Source organism: Phodopus roborovskii, unplaced genomic scaffold (genome assembly GCF_943737965.1).
Source record: "Phodopus roborovskii unplaced genomic scaffold, PHOROB, whole genome shotgun sequence".
Taxonomy (NCBI): Eukaryota; Metazoa; Chordata; class Mammalia; order Rodentia; family Cricetidae; genus Phodopus; species Phodopus roborovskii.
In genome coordinates this window covers 17,185,048-17,202,843 of record NW_026126410.1, presented here as the reverse complement: position 1 = coordinate 17,202,843, position 17,796 = coordinate 17,185,048, and the positions used below count along the sequence as shown (strand labels likewise).

The 17,796-nt window shown below is 38.4% G+C and overlaps 1 protein-coding gene across 1 annotated transcript in view; it reads right to left on the bottom strand.

Annotated features, from left to right (window-relative positions):
- Positions 1-17,796, bottom strand: part of Plcxd3 (phosphatidylinositol specific phospholipase C X domain containing 3) — a 61,535-nt gene that overhangs the window by 39,906 nt on the left and 3,833 nt on the right. The gene's annotated exons all lie outside the window — the stretch shown is intronic.

Here is a 17,796-nt window from a genome sequence, read left to right as displayed (position 1 = left end):
TTTTTTGAGTTTATCTTGTATCCTGCTAGAGTGTTCAACATCCTTAGCTATCAGGGAAATGCAAATCAAAACAACTTTGAGATACCATCTTAGTCTGGCCAGAATGGCTAAAATCAAAAACAATAATGACAGCTTATGCTGGAGAAGATGTGGAGAAAAGGGAACACTCCTCCACCCCTGGTGGGAGTTCAAACTTGTACAACCAATTTGGAAATCAGTACTTTAGTTACTCAGGAAAATGAGAATCAGGCTACCACAGGACCTGGCAATCCCCCTCTTAGGCATATACATAAATGATCCACATCCATGAACAAAGATGTGTGTTCAACTATGTTCATAGCACCATTATTTTTAATAGCGAGAACCTGGAAGCAACCTAGATGCCCCTCGACTGAAGAATGGATAAAGAAGATGTGGCATATCTACACAATGGAATACTACTCTGTGGAAAAAAACAATGGAACCTTGAAATTTTCAGGCAATTGGATGGAACTTAAAGAAACCATCCTGTATGAGGTAACCCAGTCTCAAAAAAGGATCATGGTATGTACTCAGTCATATATGGATTTTACACATAGAGCAAAGGATTTCCAGCCTATAATTCACACTGCTGGAGAAACTAGGATACAAGGAGGATTCTAAGAGATTCATATAAGGTCCCTCACAGAAGGGGAAAGTGACAAAATCTCCTGAGCTTATGGGGAGTGGGGAGGGCAGTGAGTGGAGAGGGAGCTAGGAGAAAAAGAAGGAGAGGAGAGGAAAGCATGTGGGACTTGGAAGATTGAGTCGGGGAAGAATAGATGAGAGGAGAGAGAGAGCATAAAAGAGGGGGCCATTATAGGCTTGAAGAGAAAACTGAACCTAGAGAAATGTCCAGAGACTTAGAAGACTGACTCCAAGTAACAATTTGAGCATCAGTGGAAAGGCTACCATAAATGCCCTTCCCTGATAATGAGGTTGAAGACTAACTTATCCACCATCACAGAACCCTCCTTTAATAGCTGATGGAAACAGAAGCAAAGACCCACATAAAACACTGAGCCAAACTGGAATCCAGATGCAGAGAGGGAGGACAAGACCAGGCTACAGAAACACATAGAAACAGCTGACCTGAACAAGGAGGAGTTAATGGGCCCCCAGACTGATAGCTGGGAATCCAGCATGGGACTGACTCAGAACCCTTAAACATGGATCTCAGCTAGAAGGCCTGAGCAGTCTAAGAGACCTCAGACAGTGGAAACAGGATATATCCCTGGTACACAAAAGGACTTTGGGGTCACATCCACATGGAGGGATAATCCCCTAACCTAGAGACAGGAGGGAGGGCCTAGTCCCTACTCCAAAAGACTTGACAGATTTAGATGACCCCTCCTGGAAGGCATCACCCTACATGTGGGGTGGGGGGAGGTAGGAGGGTAAGGTGGTTGGAGGGCATGAGAGGGTGGGAGGACCGGAAAGAGGGAGGGAGGGGGAACTGGGATGATATGTAAAATAAAAATAAATAATTAATTAATTAAACAAGACTCCATCAGGACCAGAAATAAATCATTAATAACTCATTTTTTTAAAAAGCCACCTAAAGAAAATCTTGAAAAATAACAAACAACAAAATGGAAAGATCCGTGTTCATAAATAGTCCCTGGTAGTATTCTGTGTAATTTATTTTTTTGTGTGTGATATTTTCAAGCCTAAGTTAAATACATTAGGGAATGTCTTTCCTCTTTAGCATTCAGACAAAAAGTGGCCACACAGTGGACCAAGTGGCATACTGTCTGGATCTCACACTCATTTCCAAAGGGCAGCTTGTGCTTTTAACATTTGCTAATGAAATCACACATTACAGTCTTGTTGCCACCCACTGCTCTTCTCAGACAGGATGTCACAGCCCCTGTAACAACCTGTAAGCTGTTCTGATTTTAACAGCTGAGACCACGGGGATGTAAGTGATGAGGGGGTAGGAGGAAAAATATTTTAAAGCAAAAATTCAAGCTCTGCTTTTGACTTAAGAAAATAAATCAATTCCAACAAGTCTCCAGATATTCTTGTCTAATTATTTTTAGTACTTTAAAATGAGTCAATCAACAGTAGACTACAATCACAGACAGAACAAAAGCTAGAAAATCTGTGCTTTGATCAATGAAGCCCAAAATTAAAGCCTGTAGACAACCTGTGTGGTATTTTCTTCTAAAAAATCCTCCTAGCTCTGATATGTTGGAAAATTGTTCATATTCCCAGCTTTGATTATTGTTGTTATATTGAAGTTATTGTAGACAATAACATGTTCACAGTAGAATTGGTGAGTTAAAAGCTGATCTGTCCTTGCTTGGAGTGCTCTTAGGAAGTTGCAAGCCTCTGTGATATTTTGCTATGTTGGGATGCTGAGAATGGCTCCTAATTGTCTCATCTTTGGGCAACAAGGATTTGGCTTTCACCTCACACAACTAAATACACTGTAAAATGTAGATCAGTCCACTCAGAGTTGTGTCTACTAAGAAGACTCAATGTATCTGAATATAGCAGGCCATCCATTCACTTCCTAATGTTTTCTCATATCTGGCATAAAGAGTGGCAAAACAATTGGGATTGGATTATAATAGTATGTTTGTGCCCCATTAGCATGGATCACTCTACTCTCATAAAAACTTGATGTGTTGTTCTTCCATTTTCTACCTCTTTGTGAGCTGAGAGTGTTGAAAAACTTTTGAAGAGAAGTTGGAATACCCATGAGTTCCAAAAACTAAGAAGGTTCTCTTAAAAAGGATCATGTCCCTGTGGAGGGGGGGTGATGGGATGGGAGGGTGGTCAGGGGGCATGGGAAGGAGCGAGGAATAGAGAAAGGAAGGGAAGGAGGAAGGGAGGAGGGAACTGGGATCAATATGTAAAATAAGAAAAACAAAAAACAAAAAGAAAAAAAGAAACTTGTAACTTGGAAAAGTAAAATAAAAATAAAAAAAAAAGGGCCACGCTTTCACATTTCTCCCCCATATCCAACTTCCAATCCCCGCCATTGCAGAATCCTTACTCTTCTTCAAAACCAATTATCACAGTTATCCAATGAGAAAGGGTAGACTTTAGATCACAGAGGAGGTGAAATTGATTCTCAGTATGGCTCAAGTTGAAGGACTTGCATTCTTAGTGGGTAATCTGTAGTCTAGGGTATAATTAACTCTGATTTCTCTCATTATCAGAGTGGCCTAGGCTTTTGGCAAAGATATGGCCCCAGTTGCTTCAAGAAGAAAAAGTGCAACAAACATGGAATTCCACAGGAACCCTCTCTCACAATAAAGCTTCCAGGCCAAGTGAAAAATGGCAGACATAGCAGAACAGCACCTCTGCCTGCTGGACAGTGGCTCACATCAACTACATTTCTCTCCTCTTGTAAATAAGCAGTCTCTTGAACTACTGTCCTCAGACAAAGTCACTCTGGGGCCATGATAAAGGAAGACTTTTCTACCCCATTTGACTTAAGAACAAAAACAAAGTCTGTATGCCATAAGCAAATAACTAAACATCTAACTCTCTTGACTAAAATGAGTGACTGTGATTTTGTAACCAATCAGTTTCATTTTATTCTCATTTACAGATAAGGTTTATTGAGATGACCAGTTACAGAATCATCATTGCCTTCTAACAGCACCAATCCAGAGAGAGCCTGTATTTCCTTAAGCCTTCCCCAGGACTGCCCATCCTAAACCACCATCCTGTAAGTCCTCTGTAGCATCCTCTTTGTGGATGGTCCCTCCTGTGGCATTCCCCCTTCCATGCAACAAGCAAAAACTAAGCATGTCCAACTATGCATTGAAACCGAAATATCTTCTCTAAATAGTAATCACAGAACTCTCTTGCCTTTTCACACCACAGCTTACATTTTAGTTCTTGCTAGAATGAATTTGTTACACCTTGGATGCATTTTCAATTGAATGGGCTTGTGACCCACTTTAGGAGCCCTGTTGACAAAAAGTAGAAAGGAAGAGCTGTCCTGAAGACCTGAAGGCCTCTTCTTCGTGGCTTAGAATGTGACCTGAGAGGACCAGAGATCTGGTTCTCGAATCAGATATACCTATATCTTGCTTTCTACCAGTAATAAATCCCAAATAAAGTTTAAAAATAGCCCAATCTCTCTAATACTTTACTTGCATAGTGAAGCACCCAACAGCTGTATTACAATCTACTTGATGAAATATCTGTACTCCCTAGACACATATTTTCATTATTTTCTATGTACCCTCATCAAATTATTTCCTTTCCTCTCAGTATTTTATGATATCTATATATCTCAATAGATAATACACACATGCATGCACGCACGCACACACGCAGGCACACACACACACACACACACACACACACACACAGAGAGAGAGAGAGAGAGAGAGAGAGAGAGAGAAATAGAGTTATATTCTAGACTACTTCCTTTTCTATGTTGAACTCAGTTGTCCCCATGAAATTTCACATAAGAAAAAGTGGGATCTGGTAAGGATTACTAAAGCACACAACTTTCTAACATATGCCATACTCTCTTTCCATCTCTGCCAACTTCTCTCACACCCACAAATATACACCTAATATAAATGGAATGGATCTGACTCCCCAACATCTTGGAATCCCTTCCAGTCTTTGACATTGTTGACATAGGCAATAAAAGGTGTATATGCTTGCTTGCATACCATCAGGTGAATGGAAGAGAGAGAAATTTTTATGCATGCTCTGATTTCAAAATTAGGTTAAAATTGTTAAATCAAAGAGATTTGCAGATAACTCTTCCTTCATACCACAGCAAGACCCATGCTGAAATCTTTCTATGTTACTGTCTTTTAGTGAGATGTTTTTCAACAACAATTCCTTTCCCCCTTTCCTCCTTTCCTTCCCACTCCCTCCTCTTCATATTGCTTGCAATCATCCTATGGGACAAGTGCAATGCAAAGAGCCATGATATTAATTGATGTAGTGTAAATACTGAGCTTGAAAATTACCAAACTAGGGAATGAGAGTAAATGTGATTTCTAGCAGAGGGGAACAAAGATTCCTCATAGGAGTCATTTTCTTGTGCTTCTGTCTTCATAATAACCCTGAAAACAAACATAAGTTTCTAACTTTTGAGTGTCATAAGAGAGATACTACCAATAGGAATGGCTAAGTTTTGGAATCACTTACAAGTGTTTTCACCTGAGTGACAGACCCAAAAATCAGGAACTTACATTTGGATCATATAAGTAAATGAATTATGACAAGTTTATGGGAGCACTACCTGAGTTTACAGAGGATCCATCATGGATCTTGAGATTGGCTCTTCCTAGACTGAGTGGTATGCTGGCGTAGGGCCATGAGTAACACTACTCAAAACGAATACACTATGCAGGCTCACTGAAGTCTTCAAAATGACAATCTTTGAATCACAGACTATTGAATCAGTCTTTGAGGGAAGCATCCAGAAATTTGCATTTTAACAATGTCACTATAAACATGTTCCAGATTGCCAAACTCTGAACTGGGGAAGGATTGCTTTCTGGAACTTCCTTTTGATTTCTACAGTAGACTCCATTCACACTGGTTTGGAAAGGCTACGCTGTGCTACAGAAAATTATCTAATTTTTCTGACCTTCAATTTCTTAACATATATTTGGGACTAATAATGTACTTACAGTACTTCATGTATTAAATGATTCATAGAAACCTTTCTACAATGCCAATAATGTTCTTGTTCCTCAGACATAAATAACCAAGGAGACACCATTGTCCTTCTGCTGAATAGAAAATTTATTACAAGTTGCTCTACTAGTCTGCTGACCTATATGATGGCAAGTCCTGGGTGGCAGTAGTGACAAAAAACTACTCTTCATGTGGTTAGTGCTGCCTCATGTCACTTTGTAGCTAACTTGGAAACATTCTCAGACTCAGCCTCTTTGTAAGGCTTTTCTTGGCTCCTGAAGGCTGCTATGATATCTGATACTGGAACTGAATAGCTTCCAGACAATAAACTGTAAATAGAACAGTAGGAGGCTCACAAACTTGATTATATTCTCACCAGACAAGAAAAATGAGTTGACTAGCTTCATAGCACAGAACCAGAGAGCTCAGAGAAGATATGTTCAGCAAACATTGATGCCCTTAGTCATCAGGCTCCATGTTGGGTCTGATACCAAAGGCATCAATGGTCCAGGACACTACATTCTGTGAAGATTGACAACCAGATTTTTCCATCCCTGGTGGTTTCTGTGTCATGATGCTCCCTGGTCTTCTCTGGACTTTTTGTTCCTCCATTGGCCATCATACTTCCATGGGATGTTTAATCTCACCTTTGCTGCTTATTGGTTCTATGACCTTGTACAACCACTTTAGTATTCATTTGGGTCTCAGCTTTCTTACCAGATCAGAAGAGGACAAATGGGAAATGGATACAAGACAAGAAGAATTGAACTTAGTCATATCTGAATTCCCTTCCTATTTGGTGATTCTTATCTGTGCCCCCATGCCAGAATCCTGTGTCCCTCACTTCATACTTTCTTTCTTCATGACTTTGCCTACCCCATCTTTTGAATGTTCTTTCTTCCCCAGCATTTGTTTACCAGTATAAACACATAATGTATTGTCATACACCTAGTGGTAAGTTGTACAGATTTACAAGAATATGTATGAAAATGAAGGTAAAATAGACTCATATAATAATCCTAGTTTATTAGTTATCACATTTTAAAGAATTGCTTAATTTTGCTTTATATTTATGGTGATGGGATGCCTACATGTGTATGTGTGCACCACATGCCTGCAGTGACCATGGTGGTAAGGAGAGGCTACCAAGATTCCCTGTAACTGGAATTACAGAGGGTTGTGAATTGTTGTTGATGCTGAGAATCAAACTCAAGTTCTATGGAAAATCAGCTAATGCTTTCAACAACTGAATCATCTCTCATGCCCTAATTATGAGATATTTGCTATGAAGATTTTTGAGTTAAGTACTAGAAACCTAGTCTCAAATTTTCATCTCTGATTGATTCACTATTACATACTTTCTATTTCCTAATTTTCCTTTTTTTTCTTTTGCCTTTAACTTTTATTTTCTGTGTTCATTTTCTTATTGATTTTTTAGATTAAGTTCTCAATATTTATCCCAGGCTGGCCACAGATTAATGATGTCCTTACTCTGCTTTCCAAATGCTGTGATTATAAATATGTATCAGTGTTTCCAGCTATTTATACCTGAGTTAGTATGTTATAAGGAGTGGATGGACACAATGCATATGGAGAGCTTACAACATGTCCCTGGCACATTACAACAGCTCAGTAACTGCAGTTGCCTTCCCCATGTTTGCCCAGTTAGCTAATGTGGTAACATATAACAGGACCTGAATTTTCTATATCACCGTTAAGGAGCTAACTGTCAACTGGGATTTAGTGAACAGAGCTGCCAATTTTATATCTCTAAAGGATGCTGTTTACCTAGAATGATGCTGTGAGGATTTCCTAGGATTCCAATGGGCAGCACTGCTAGCAGGACTGAAGTCACTCTGTTAACATCTCTTTCTCAGATTTTTCTTCCCAGCACTTACTTATTCCCACCATTGAATTGGTAGAGGTAAGTGTAGCTTCAGTTTTGTCCCCTTCTTCAACCAACCTACATTCTGAGTTATTTTCACCCCTGGGGTTCAGTTCTCATCTGATCATTCAATTTCCTTTTAATACAACACCAATTAAACTTAGTCATAAAGTCTTCCCTTCAGGTTCCCTAGAACCATCTTCTATATTCTTTGTTTTTCACCTTATTGTGAGTTTATTTTTCTCAAAGATTTTATTGATGTATAAAGCATAATTACTTAGCACACTAATGTTATCTGTAAAGTTATTCCAAGATGACATTAGCCCTCCTTACACTGTGACTAAATTTTAGACAGATATTTTTTGATGATCTTTGACTCCCTACTTCTTAAAGCATTAGAAAATTTGCAATTTCAAACCCTTTCTCTCCCTTCTTAAGATGTAATTTTCTCTTAGTCTTATCAGTTGTATAAGACCAAACTTTGTTTCTCAAGGTCATGAGCCTTCTTCTTGAAATTCAATATTCAAGCATCCCTACCTCCCCCATATGCATGTAAGTATAGGAATCTAACTCCCCTAAGCACCAATAAACAAACTTAGATGGTCCAATAATTGTAGGTAACCCATTCTCTTATGTTTTGTGTTCCATTGAAATCGCTCTATGGTGATCAACTCTAGTTTTATCTCCAAGATATTTTATGTCTGTGCTTTGTGCTTTTTATTTCCTCAGTCTGGGTAGCCACCCCCTAAATGTCTCTGCCTGTCACAATGGCAACCTGTCTTTAAAGCCAATCAAAACATTTCCAGGTATCAGGCATCATTCCTATAAATGTACATGTTTTGATCCCTAACTCTCTTACTATTATGCAATTTGTACTTAAGTCATGCATATTTTCTATTTCAGACTTATTTGATATGTGATGGTAACAATGGTATCTTACCAATTCTAATATACCTCACATTACTTAAATGAACTTTGTTCTTCAGAGCCCTCAATACATAAAGACTAAATTGAACTTTGTTCACTTGATTATACTGCCTAATTTGGTTTGGATATTACCATTTAATGAAATCTAAACAAAATTGCAGCCAAATTTTAGAACATCACAGAGCAGGTAGGTAATACATTGTGGTGGCTGCAAGGCTCCCTGGTACCACATGCTTGACATACAGTGTTCAGAGCAGACTCTGGAATGTAAACAGGAACCTTGGGCTTAAGTCTTAGATCTACACTTTCTTAGTGGTGCTATGAGGGGAGGTTGTCTAACACTTCTAATATTTAGTTCTAGAAGTTTTTAAAAGAAGAAATAGCAGTAGTGCCTACATTTGAGATTTTATGAATATCAAATCACATAATACATGTAAAACAGTTTAATGTATCACCCAATAGAGGGAGAGGTTCCTTTAAGACAATATCTTGATATGATTATTATAATCATACAGTGTGTTGGACAATATTAATTTACTTATAGAGATATGTTGTCTCCTAAAATCTGACAAGTAATACTTGCTTTAGAAAAAAAAAACCCAAAACAAAAAGCAATAGTTTAATAAACTTCCACATATTAGGAACAGAGTTGACTCAAGATGCACACCTCCTTTTTAAGAATGTGTGAATTTCGTGGGGGTGAGGTGTAAAAGCTGGTGTTTGAAAATACATTAAAAATAGGTCTTTAAGAAATAAATAAAAATCTGTGTCTTTTGGCATTGCCAAAGTGCAGAAAACACATCTGTAATATGTAAAATTGATGGCCAGAGTGAAAGCTGAGGCTCTTTGGTCCAAGATCAGTTTAGTTTTCCCAGAAAGCCACTAGCTTCTCTGCCCAGATGCTTGGGATTTCATTAACCAAGATGTTAGAAAGGATTGCTGTAGAGAAAAGAGCTATTCAGATGCAGGATTCAGTTCAAACTTCCAGTTTTCAGAAGTGGATGCTTAAGTTCCATGTCTGATGATTGCATGGTAACTTTTTCCTTGGTTACAGAAAAATTTATTACATTGTTTGGTTCCAACGTGGAACTTTTGCGATGAAGATTCTTGGCATAATAGAATATTTAAAAAAAATAAGTCTATATTTATGCTTCTTCACTTGATCTGAAGAAAAGAACAAAATGTCCCTTCTCTGCCTCTTTTAGAGAGAGAAAAATGCCGTTGCTGGCTAGTAGTCAGGCCAGAAAGTGACTTTTTCCTCTCATATCTGACCACAAAGTTAGAATGTTTCTTTCCTGTGCTGAAGGTAACAAAGTAAAAACCCAGATTTCACATTAAACACCACATTCAATACAACACTGAAATGTGTAAAAGGCAGGTGATTCTATTATGTGTAAGATGAAGTACTTCTGGAGAATGCTCATAACATTAATATGATGGCCAGGTTACAAGGCAGATAGATTTTAAATCGTTGACAAATCATTCTGCAATCTTAGGGGCAAAATTGATTCTACCTATAAGATCCTCTGTTCTAAATCTGTTTTATACTTTTCTTTCTTCTTCTGAAGCAAAGTTAGAATTCACTAAGGTTATAATTTCTGTTTAAGTAAGGGTGTTAGAGGTGAGGAAGGGCCTGAACAAATGGCACTCAGGGCTGTGTAAAGACTTCAAAAAGAAAAATTCACACCTCTAGGGTCTTCCTATCTCTCTTCCTGCCTTTCCCCATGATTATCTTTATCTTTCTTGTGGTATAGCTCTACTGTTGCAGATATATAAGCTTCAAGCAAGTGAGAGATACTGAGTTAGAACACATGGCAGAAGACAGTTTTTCACAATTAATTTCATGGATTTTTAATAAGCATATAAAAAAGTATGTGCAAAACAATACTAGTTAAATGTGATTCTTCAATGAAATATTTATAAAGTGTCTTTTATATGGTAATGTACATTGTGACTCTTATCACAATGTCAAAAACAATTTTACATTTTAAAGTTTTCGGTACTTTCCTAACATTTGACTTTGTTTTTAACCTCTACAATCCCTTCTTTATAGCAGAATGTTAGAACATAAATAGCCAGAAAGCATTTTGAGTATGACTTAGATGCATCCAAAGTACACCAAATGCCATGAAAAGGTAAATTAAGACCATTCATTCTGTGGCAGTTCGTGGGTTTTTCAACATGGGAAACCATGGAATGGCACTTGGCTGAAAGGCAAACAGTCTTGTAGTAGAGGTAAATGTTTTCCTAAGTAGAGAATTGTATATGAAATGGATATGCTCTTGCAAACTGGAGGAGATCACAGGAATACTCATGTCATACTTAAAATATAAAAGTTAAAAATACAACTTTTTCCTTCCAAGATGGAGTCAGAATGGCAATAAATGGGATCAATTCATCCATTTCCAGTGGGATCCCAGGGTTTCTTCAAAATATGGAGACTTTATGGGATTCAATTATTAAAATAGCACATTCTTATATGTACATGAATCCCTTGCTTGCTAATTTGATGAAGGGTAAGTAATCATTTATCAGATAAATTAGTGATGATGGAACATAGTGCTATTAGATAAAAACCCTTACTTGATTTGGTGAATATTTTGATAGAACTCAGTAAGATTAGCCTTCATCATCTGGAGAAGAATGTGGGCTTTCAGAGGCAGTTGGAATTTAAGGGAAGGAAAGTGGTGAGAGCAGGAGGGATGGGAGGAAGAGTGGATCTCACCAGAAGGTGTTTAGTTCAGATACAAAGTCATGTATATGTCTTCAGGAGAGAAACCCCAGGGGAAGCCTTAAAATTACAGACAAAATGATGAAGTTACTTTTTCAATTATGTGTATTATAGTGATTATATACTTTCTCTTATATTCTAAAAATCACTGAAGAAACTCAGCCTGGAGCAATGGAATACATGGGTAGGTCATGTGAGATCAGTGACATATCAAACACTGAAACAGTAGTGAGGACTCAAATATTATGAGAAGAAATGTTGACATTCCAGGAAGCAGTAGGGAAGGGCTTGCATTACTGTAGGTATAAAACAGATGCTTTGCAATTGCATTTAAATATCAAAGCACACGGAGATCCCAGCTAGGATGTGAACAACACAACAACATTATGATTCTGGTGAGTGAGTTATTGGCCAGAGCTAGGATTCCTAGCTCCACCCTCTCCTTGGAACTTTTGGGGTCAGCTCTGTAAATGCTGGACCTGCCCCCTACCCACCTAGGACCATCTAGCGCCTGCCCTCACCTGACCCTTGGGCTCCTTTGCCTGCCTTCTGCCTCAGGTGAGTCTGGGACCAGCCCAGGCCAAATGCCCCCACATCTTTTCCTTGAAACTCCCTGGGTCAGCTCAGCATCTTGAGCCCCCTCTACTGATGGCCTGAGTAGTTCCTTACTGTCTTACTGGTCCATCTGGACCCTGCCTTCCCCTTATCCTTGGCACTGCTGGGCCCACTGGTTGGAGTGAGTGCTTGGCCAGAGCTCAGGTTCTTGAAACTTTCTGGATTGGCTCTGCATATAGGACCCCTCCATGTAGGACCATCTGTACACTTGGGCCCATTCATTTGCCTTCTTGAGACCATCTGGATCCTGCCTTTCCCAAATTATTGGCCTCTGCCTGAGAGACATCCAAGAGAGTTTGGATCATTCAGAGTTACTGACATTGAACTCCTGACTCACCTACACCCACAGAGAGAGGAGGAAGAGGAGGAGGAGGAAGAGAGAGAGAGAGAGAGAGAGAGAGAGAGAGAGAGAGAGAGAGAGAGAGAGACCTGCACCCATTGGAAGAAGCAATGGCAAGACTGCAATACCAGAAAACACGCAACAGAAAGACCAGTGTGACACCACTATAATCTAGGGACTTTACACAAACTAGACCTGAACACACAAAAGCAGATGAAGAAGAGAGTGACCTAAAAAATAACTTCATAAAAATGATAGAGGCCCTCAAAGATGATATGAGAAAATCCCTTAAAGAAATGGAAGAAAAACCAAACAAAAAATTGGAAGAATATACCTCCTTCTCAGCTCCACATGGAACCTTCTCTAAAATCAACCACATATACTGCAACATAACAAACCTCAACAGACACCAAAAAAAAAAAAAAAAAAAAAAAAATGGAATAGCACACTGTATCTTATCAGACCACCATGCTTTAAAGTTGGAATTCAGCAACAATACAAATCACAGAAACTCTACAAACTCATGTAAACTGGACAATGGCCAATTGCACCATTCCAGGGTCAAGGAAGAAATAAAGACATAAATTAAAAAATACCTAGAATTCTATCAAAATGAAGACACAACATACCCAAACTTATGGGACACTTTCAAAGCAGAGCTAAGAAGAAAGTTCATTGCACTAAGTGCCCATATGAAAAAAACAGGATAGTCGCATTAGAGAATTAACAGCACAACTGAAAGCTGTAGAACAAAAAGAAGTAAACTGACCCCAGAGGAATAGAGGGGTGAAATCAATAAAGTAGAAACTAGGAAAACAATAAAAAAAATCAATGTAACAAAGCGTTGGTTCTTAAACAAAATCAACAAGATAGACTAATGTTTATCCATACTAACCAAAAAGAAGAGAAAGAATATGCGAATCAGCAAAATCAGAAATGAAAGGGGGACATAACAATGGACACTGAGGAAATCCAGAGACTCTTCAGGTCATTCTTTGAAAACCCGTACTCCACAAAAGTTGAAAATTTAAAGGAAATGCACAAATTTCTGGATAGGTATCACTTACCAAAATTAAATCAAGAACAAATAAGCAATTTATATAGACCTGTAACCCCTAATGAAATAGAAGTCATCAAAGCCTCCCCCCCCCAAAAAAAAGGCAAGGGCCAGATGGCTTCAGTGAAGAATTCTACCAGAAATTAATTAAAAGAAGAGCTAATACCAATACTCCTCAAATTGTTCCACACAATATAAGCATAAGGTCCATTGCCAAACTTTTTATAAGGCTACAATTACCTTTGTACCCAAGCCACACAAAGAATACAACTAAGAAATAGAATGACAGACCAATATCCCTCATGAATATTGATGCAAAAATACTCAAAATATTGGCAAATTGAATCCAAGAACACATCAGAGAAATCATCCACCATGACCAAGTAGGCTGTAGGCTGCATCCCAGCAAAGCAAGGGTGGTTCAACATATGAAAATCTATCAATGTTATCCACCATATAAACAAAATGAAAAAGAAAAATCACATGATTATCTCACTAGATGCTAAGAAAAAAAAAAAAAGCAAAAAATAACCTTTGACAAAATCCAACACTCTTTCATGATGGTCTTGAGAGATCATGGAGAGGTCATGGAGAGATCAGAGATAACAGGAACAGGAACAATAGACCATAAACCAATAGCCAACATCAAACTGAATGGAGAGAAACTTAATGTGATTCCTCTAAAACCAGGAACAAGACAAGGCTGCCCACTCTCTCCATATCTCTTCAATATTGTACTTGACATTGTAGCTAGAGCAATAAGAAAATAAAAGGAGATAAAAAGGATACAAATTAGAAATGAAGAAGTGAAACTCACTATTTGCAGATGATATGATAGTTTACATAAGTGACCCGAAAAACTCTACCAGGGAACTCCTACAGCTGATAAACACCTTCAGCAAAGTGGCAGGATACAAGATTAATTTTAAAAAAATCTGTAGCCCTACTATATACAGATAATAAAGGGGCTGAGAAAGAAATCAGAGAAACATCATCCTTTACATTAGCCACAAACATCATAAAATATCCTGGGATAATGCTTACCAAACAATTGAAAGGCCTATATAGCCAGAACTTTGTGTCTGTAAAGAAAGAAATTAAAGAAGATATCAGAAATGGAAAGCTCTCCCATGCTCTTGGATAGGTAAGATGAACATCGTAAAAATGGCAGTCTTGCCAAAAGCAATCTACAGATACAATTCAATACCCATCAAAATCTCAGAACAATTTTTCACTGACCTTAAAAGGATAAAACTCAACTTTATATGAAAAAAAGAAAAGAGTCAGGTTAGCCAAAACAACCCTATACAATAAAGGAACTTCAGGAGGCATCACCATACCTGACTTCAAGCCCTGCTAAAGAGCTGTAGTTCTGAAAACAGTTTGGTATTGGTACAAAAATAGACAGGTAGACCAATAGAATCAAATAAAAACTCCTGATATTAACTCACACACCTACGAACACCTTATTTTTGACAAAACAGCTAAATTTATTAAATGGAAGGAGGAAAGCATCTTCATCAAATGGTGCTGGCACAACTGGATGATGGTATATAGAGGACTGCAGATAGATCTGTATCTATGGCCATGCAGAAAACTTAAGTCCACATAGATCAAGACCTCAACATAAATCCAGCCACACTGAATCTTTTAGAAGAAAAAGTAGGAGGTCAAATTGGTACAGAAGACTAGACTGCTTCCTGAACATAACACCAGTAGTGCAGAGAGTGAGATCAACAATTAATAAATGGGGCCCCCTGAAACTGAGAAGCTTCTGAAAGGCAAAGGACAGAGTCAACAAGACAAAACGGCAGCCCACAGAATGGGAAAAGATCTTCACCAGTCCTAAATCTGATAGTGGGCTGATCTCCAAAACATACAAGGAACTCAAGAAGCTAATCACCAAAACACCAAATAATCAATTAAAAACTGGAGTACAGAATGAATAGAGAATTCTCAATACAGGATTTCAGAAGACTGAAAGACTTAAGAAAGTAGGCAACATCTTTAGCCATCAGGGAAATGAAAATCAAGGCCAGTCCAAGATACCTCCTTACTCCTGTTAGAATGGGTAAAATTGGAAACACCAATGATAGTTGATGCTGGAGAGGATGTGGAGAGAGGGGAACATTGCTGGTGGGAGTGCAAACTTGTATAGCCATTTTGGAGATCAGTATGGCTGTTCCTCAGGAAAATGGGTATCAGTCTACCACAGTACCCAGCAATTTCACTTCTAGGCATATACCCAAAAGATGCACATCCATGACAAAAGGACATGTGTTCAACTATGTTCATAGCCACAGTTTTTGTAATAGCTAGAACCTGGAAACAACCTAGATGCCCCACAACTGAAGAGTAGATAAAGAAAATGTGTTATATCTACACAATGGAGTACTCAGTGGAAAAAACAACAACGGAATCTTGAAATTCTCAGGCAAATGGATGGAACTAGAATAAACAATCCTGAGCGAGGTAACCCAATCACAAAAAGATGAACATAGTATTATATTCACTCATACGTGGATTTTAGACAGAGCAAAGAATCACCATCCTACAATTCACACTGCTAGAGAAGCTAGGAAACAAGGAGAACCCTAAAAGAGACATAGATTGTCCCCCACAGAAGGGGAAAAAGACAAGATCTCCTGAGCATATTGGGAGCAGAGGGGGCAGTGAGGGGAAAAGAGGAGGGGAGAGGAGAACATGTGGGACCAGGAAGATTGAGTCAGGGAAGGATAGAGGAGAGCAAGAAAAGAGATACCCTAAAATAGGGAGCCATTATAGGTTTGAAAAGAAAACTGGAACTAGGGAACTCTTCTAACAATCTATGCAATAGTGGGCAGGCTACCTTAAATGCCCTTCCTGATAATGAGATTGATAACTACCTTATATGCCATCCTAGAGCCCTCATCTAGTAGCTGATGGAAACAGAAGCAGATACCTATAGCTAAACACTGAGCTGAACTCCTGGAATCCAATTGCAGAGAGGGAGGAGTGATGAGCAAAGGGTTCAATACCAGGCTGCAGAAACCCACAGAGACAGCTGACCAGAACAAGGGGGTACCCATGGACCCCAGACTGATAGTTGGAAACCAGGGTAGGACCAACCCAGACACGCTGAACATGGGTCTCATCTAGAAAGCCTGGGAAGTCTATTGGACCTCTGACAGTGGAACAAGGGTGTATCATTGGTGCATGAAAGGAGTGCATTTCCCATGGAGGGATACTCCCTTGGCCTAGAGACAGGAGGGAGAGCTTAGACCCTACCCAAAATGACTTGACAGAAACTGATGATCCCTCTAGGAAGGTCTCATCCTCCCTGGGGAGTAGGTGGGGAATGGGATAGGAGGGAGAGGGAATTGTGATTGATATGTAAAATAATAAAAAATAATAATAATAAATAGCAAAATTGCGAAAAAGAAAAGAAAGTTATGTTTTGTAAGGAAGATTACTTCTACTCTGTTGATCTGTGTCTGTCCCTATCCCTGAATGCCAATAACTCTAATTAGTTGGCTTGTAATTTTAATGCTCAAGTGGCTACATCTATTTGAATGCTTTAAATGGCCTTTAAACTTTGCATGACTATTAACTACATAGTCCCTCTTTACTACCCATGATTGTTTTTGTTTGTGCCTTGGTGAATGGTCTTCCATTCTGCTTGTTAATTGATAACCCTCTTTTCTTCTCATTCTTAGCACAGAGTTAACCAGTCATTCTACGATCCTATCCTTTCTTCTTATATCATTCTCTTCCTAGTTTCCCTTACTTCATCAGTTAATGTGGAGTAGCTTGTTAAACCACTTACCCTTATTCTATCTTGAAGTTTGCATCAATTATTATCTAAAAGGTACTTCTGACCACTTAACTGTCAGACATCAGCAGCTAGCTCTCTACCACTCATGAGATAAAGTTATCTGCAGCCTAGCCAGAAATATCTGGCTCAACTATATCTTTGTCTTCTAAAGTCTCCCACTGTCATTGTCCACACAGAATGACCACACCTACACTATTTTTACTTCAAAGTTTTCCCTCTCATTTTCTTCTCTTTCTGCACCAGACTTTGAGTCTAAACCAAATCATCCATCCCATCTCATTAGCACAATTCAAACTATCAATTAAAAGATTAAGATACATAGTATAGAAAGGATGTGGGTATTCTTTTCCTTTGTTAAAATTATTTAATATTTTAACTGAAGTAAATAATATGCATGGTTCTGGATGTTGTTATCCTTATTCTGGATGCTGTTTTCTGGATGCTGTTACTGAGATCTTTGATGATATCTCAAATTATACCATTGATCATGGCCCTATACTCTTAGCCAGTCTTGATCAATTACATGATTTCTCACTGGAAAACAATCCTTCCTAAATTGGCAGGATGTATAATGTATAGAGTATAAGATGTGGCTTGAGAATGGGGTCTCAGCATTGGCTTCATCATTTACTGATAAAAAAGCCTAAGAAGTAGTATTATATTTTCCTAGACCTATTTTTTTAATCTGTAAGATAATATTTAGTTCTCATGTTTGCTATATATCAAATGGTATTCAGTATATAAAAAGACAATACATAACAAAGCAAGAGCCTTCTAA